This window comes from Elephas maximus, chromosome 1, assembly GCF_024166365.1.
Source record: "Elephas maximus indicus isolate mEleMax1 chromosome 1, mEleMax1 primary haplotype, whole genome shotgun sequence".
NCBI lineage: Eukaryota > Metazoa > Chordata > Mammalia > Proboscidea > Elephantidae > Elephas > Elephas maximus.
This window is the reverse complement of record NC_064819.1, coordinates 83294369-83300214: the sequence shown is the minus strand read 5'-3', so window position 1 is coordinate 83300214 and position 5846 is coordinate 83294369. Positions and strand designations below refer to the sequence as shown.

Below are 5846 nucleotides of genomic sequence, written 5' to 3'. Positions count from 1 at the left end.
TGGAGGTGCCAGGAATTGAACCAGGGACCTTGTACATGCAAAGCATATGCTCTACCACTGAGCTACACCCCCTAAAGACTGACTAGCTTGATGATGACTTTTCTTTCATAATAGCATAGTGATATTTTTCTGTGTGGTTCCTTCTTCGCATCCACCCAAAACAAAACAAAACGTTGCCTAGAATAAGACCAACCCACTAAATTAAATAAATAAAACCAAAGGGTTAAATTCCACACTTTCTGGAATTAGTAGTGTGGATACTGTCTAGTGGTGATAGATGGAGAAGGTTAACTGGTTTGTTGTTTGAATAACCTTTTCTGGTCCTAGGATATTTCCACTCCAGTAGTCCTCTCCAAGGCATACGTGCCAGCAGACTCTTTAAATGAAAGTTACTTGCCTCCACCAGGAAAGTTCCAAGAAAATCACATCTCTCTAATATCTATCACACTGATAATGACTCCAAATGGGTAGCTCCTTAGATCACTGACAGCCACAGACGTTAGTGGAAATGGTTAACTGAACTTCACTTCTACTTGGGTCAGTGCCCTGCCACCATCCTTTCCAGCTGACTCTCATTGCTCCTGTCACTTCACACCTTCTGAGCTGGTCCTTAGATCTGCTTCCACACTCCATCTCTATCCCTCGCTTAAGAATCACGTCCACAAATGATTTTAAAGGTGGGGAAACTTCAAAACTCCATCAGCTTTGCATGAAGTGACTTTTTTCTAGACTGGTAGAATCTACAGGTCAAATGCAGAGTCAGGAACTGCATAGCAACAACAAAGCAAACCTGTCAAACTCCTTTCCCTCTGACAACCCAGTGACATAAATGTAAAGCTTCCTTCAGATACAGATGTTTGAAAGGAAAAAGTCAAAGAGCCCTGGAAGTCATCAAAATATGCCATTGGTGAATCTGAAAATACAAGGTGGTCCTGAATGATACTAAGCAGATGGGGTTGGACTGGCCAGGGAAGAACTTAAGCAAGAACTTTTCTTTCACTGGGATGCTTTCAGCTTAGCATGTATGGCGGATGATCTGTACACTGAGTCCAAAGCCTATTGATCCAAGATCCTCCATGTGGTATTGAGGAGCATATTGCAGGCAGGTCTTTATTTAAAGACTTACAATACTGAATTTAAGTATTTACTGCTGTTGAAATTAAACAATTCCCCAGAAGCCTGCACAATACTTCAAAACTTCTGGGCACTTTATCATTAAACATCCATCTGTCAACCAAGCTCAGTAATCCCTCTAGAATGCCCCTTCTTGTTTTCCCAAGGATGTTTGCTCACTTTGGAGTATCATGTGGTACATGCCTAACATAAAATTTTTTTTCCCCAAAACCTGTATCTCTAGGATTTTGTGTGTTCCATGTGACTTATTCTTCTGCACTACTGTATCAACTGTACATTCTTTTTTTACCACAAGATTGTGAAGGACATATAAGCAAAAAACGGCTTTGAAATAGGCCCAGCAATTTCTCTAGAACTTATTGCCCGTTTGCAAATATCTCTCCTTTCCTCTTTCGCTCACTCAACGAATAGTCGAGCTCTTTAGTCTTCTAGTTTTTAATACCGGTGAAGGCAAAGAAGGTCAGAAGCAAGTAGTTCCAATTCTCTTTGTCTTAGAGAAAGTGAGTGCTGGAAGGTATTCACTGCACGGTGACTTGGCGCATGAGGGTTACATCATTTTGACAGCAATTGAGGACCTGTATAATCCTGGGAATGGATCTGAGACTTTTAGACCCTTAGGACTCTCCCAAGTGAGCTACGTCTGTCACACATTTACTTTCATTGTGGCTAATAATTTCCTCAGCTTTCTCTTTGGAAAGCTTTCCTAGAGAAATCTCATTCCCTATTTCCTTGCTCAAATGAGTTTGGGAAACCACCTGCCAAGCCGTAGGGTGATTGATCCTAAATATTACTGCCAGCAGAGAAGGAGACAGTGAATCAGAGGGGGAAGGGATAGAGAGAATCAGTGGGTATGTGCTCAGCCTTCTGTCTTTTAAATGACACAGTTCCAACTAAGAACACAAAGGGATCTGTCAACAAAGATCATTGACAGATTGTCCAAGGATGTATTTACTTTCCTTTCAATCCTTCTATACATATACATATAATTGATCCTACAAACTGGAGCTCAAGTGAGCATGATCTTTCCACTTTCTCTTTTTCCTTCTCTTCTTGCTTGTTCTGATGGAACCACCTTGGAAGGTACAGTGGATTTGAAACAGTGGAGTTTCTCCCTGGCCAACTATCAGATCTGCGAAGATATCATAGAAATATAGCTAATATTTCAAGGAAGATCTTCATGCTCTTTCAGTCGTGAGAGAGGTGTGGCTCAATGGGAGTGTGTCCATTCCTTGAGAGGGTTCAGAACCATAAACACTCATCTGCTTTTTACAATTTCCATATTTCCATTCTTTTCTCCCTTTGAAAACACATTTGGCGTATTCATATGGAAATAAACACATTATTTGATGAACTGCTTTTAAATGTTTCCCCTTTCTACTCAGAAGCCAGAACCTCACCAGCACATTAATGTGCTCATTAATCCTCTGTTCCCCATTCCAGTGTCACCAAAGAGCAAGACAGAAGAAGAAGGACTGGAATGAAAGAGGAGAGAAAGAACAGGCTTGATCATTTCATTTGGAATTTCCTTAGTTTTTTAAGCAGTATTTAAAGCATAGGAGAGCCTGAAGTTACCAAGGAGAGAAGCTTCTCCCTGTTTAATTTTCTATTCCTTGTATTCTTCTTCTACCAACCCATCCAAAGTCTCCAATAATTGGATCATATTGTTCAGACATCGGTGGCAACAGACCTCATGTAATTTTGGGTGTGTGAATAGATAATATTGACTGAAATTTGTATTTAAAAGTACACTAGTCTTCTACACAGTACTTTGAGGTATAACTGAGGTCATGTGTCTAGCAGGCAATATACCTCAGTTAGGAGAGCGCTACACTGAAGATCTGAAGGTCCCTGGTTTAATTCCGGGATTTGGCCATTTTGTTTACCTATGCGTAATTATTGTCATCCATTTTTAATATGACAATTGCATTCCAAGACGTTAGGATTGTAATACAACTAAGTGAAGCTAAATTTCCGCTAGCTGACCCTGAGTGTGGAACATAGCTCAGTGGGAGAGGGCATTCCTTGCAGGTATGAAGTGCCAGGTTCGATCCCAGTCACTTCCGGAGTTTTTCTCTGATCCAACACTATTAACAGTATTAATTAAGGAATGGAGCCCTGCGGTAGTTAAGTATTGGGCTATTAAACAAAAGGCCACTGGCATATTCTAGGAAACACTATGGGCAATTCTATCGTGTCCTATAGTGTCACTAGCAGTTGGAATCAACTCCACGGCAATCTTTTTTTTTTTTTCCTTGAAGGAATACAGATTTAGTTCTCCTAATATTTTCCATTCCATTCCTGCACACATAGAAAGTAAAAGCATAACCCGGTGAACTGCCTTGAATGCTCTTCCATTCATGGGCTGTGAGCCTCTACATCCCCTAAAGGTACTGTGGCAAAGGAAGGAAGACTTTCGGAAAGGGAAGAAACGAAGAACCGGATATCAACGGAATCACTTAAGCCACCCGAATCAAAAGCATGCATGTTAACAGGTGGTTCATCTTGGCTCCCATTTGTTCTATTATTAAAGAGACAGAAAGACAGAAAAAGGGACGGGGGTGAGGAGCGGACAGTTTTCTTTAGTGCCTCGTGATTTCTGAGCCAAAGGACGGAGCAAAAGCAGAGGAGCATATCTTAATGCCTTCAGATTTCTCTGCAGGTGCTGGGCCTAAAAACCAGAGGATGGCTATAGATCCCGAGTCTTTTCAGGCAAGCGAGTGGCTTGGACTCTGGGCAAGGTCAGGAAGACTATCAGGGAATTAGAAGCCTTCCTAATATGAAAGTAGAAGAATCAACACATTCCCAGTTGATATTCCATAGCATCAATTTTCCTGTATTTCCTCACTCACTCCATTTTCCCTGTTATTTTAAATCTTTAAATAAAACATTTATTGGAAACCTCAGTTGACATCAAAAGGAGGCAGACCCATGTGAAGCAGCCCAAAAGGTTTTTCTATCAAAAAGGAAAATAGATACAGGTAGTTCCGACGTAAGTCCTACTTCAGTAAGAAAGCGCGCCACTTACCACAACCCTTGTTTTTGTATTCTGTACATCCTATCGTTAATAATATGTCCTACAGACGAGGTTGCTTATGTTATCATTGTCATGCCAACTCTGGAAAATGAAGAACAAATTTATAAAAATATTGATAACAAAAGGCAACAATGATGAAAACTAAAAAACAAACAAAAAATGTATTCGACTTATATAAGAGTTGACTTGGGACACAGTCATTAGCTGAGGACCCACTACAAATAAAAGTGAATGGATCCTAGCTATGCTGAATGCTTCCTTTGTAAAGAACAGCCACTGCCTCTGTTTCTTCATGGTCCATCTTATCACATCTGCTTTGTATGACCAGTAAGCTTCTAGGAATTTCCACTCCACTGCTCGTGCCTTTCAAATGCTTTTTGGTTCCAAGAATGTCTCTACAGGAGGTGGAGCCAAGATGGCGGAATAGACAGAGTCTTCTGGCCAGCCCTCTTAGCAAGGAAGACCCCAAAAAACAAGTGAAAGGAGTATATTTGTGAGAAGCTGGGAGCCCTGAGCTTCAAAGGCAAGCTTAGAAAACAGAGGGGAAGGGGGAGGAAGAGACTGCTCAGAAGCTGAGAGGAGTTACCGGACCTGAATCGTGGGAAGCCCTCAGGCACCATTCCCGGAGCTGCGGTGGCGGGTTGGTACTAGCCTTTGGCTGCAGTTTCCTCAGGGAAAAGCAGCCAGCCACACAGCCTACTCACACCTCTGGAACCTCAGAAGAACGGCACTCCAGGCAAAAGGTAAGTACTTCCATATATTTTACCACCCCCCTCTGCCCCCACCGCCAAGCCGGCTCCAGCATTGGAATCCCTGGGCCTGAGGTAGGCCGTGTTGAGCACATAGAGCCATCCTCCTGGCCTTAGGGAAGGAAAAAATTTGCAACTGGGGGAAAAGATAATTTGCTAGCTCCGTTCACTGGGGGAGCTCAAGATAGAAGCAGCGCCTGTCCAGGAATAAACTGTCCGTAGATCTTGAGCACCTTTCCCTTTTGCATGGACTCGTATGGGCATATTTTGGGAAAATAGGCCCTTGTTGGCAAACTCCAGCCATTTCAGCTGTGCGGTGGAGAGGTGGGTGTTTGACGTTTGACATTGCTTTGCCTATTAAGCAAGGTCCTCACCTAAGCACATCAGGGACCTAAGGACTGGTCACTTCACTCAGGTCACCCAGCCATCTACGACAGGGTCCAAAGAGGACTGGTATCTTGCAATCCTCTCAATCAAAAACTTTGGGTGCCCATAGTCCTTCTGCAAAACCCACCCACCTGCACGCTCTAGGGAACAGGGATGCATCTTTCTCAGAGAAACTCGGGGTTCGTTTCTCAGCTCCCTGCCCTGTTCAGAGCATGCCCCCCTGCTGCAATCAGATACCACTATATACGCCAATCACCCCTGCCCCTCTAAGACTGTAGGACAGAGCCTGTACCACACACTTGATGATCAGCTACCTGGAAACCTGAGTTGAATTCATACAAAAAAACTGAATGGATTCCTAGACTTATATACCTGATAACAGCTCTAGCCAGCTGGGGACAGGCCATCAGAGCTCCAAAGGTGAAAATAATCAAGCTATCTCACTCAAGCAACCCAGGGAGGTATGCCAAAACAAAACAAAGCAAGCAGCTACAACACTGTAAGCAAGCATAAACTAATACAATAACTTATAGATGGCTTGG

The 5846-nt window shown here is 42.8% G+C and overlaps 1 non-coding gene across 1 annotated transcript; it reads right to left on the bottom strand.

Moving 5' to 3' along the window:
- TRNAA-UGC (transfer RNA alanine (anticodon UGC)) lies at positions 1-72 on the bottom strand. Its single transcript has one exon. It is a non-coding gene; the product is annotated as a tRNA-Ala (tRNA).
- Between the last annotated feature and the right edge of the window lie 5774 nt (positions 73-5846).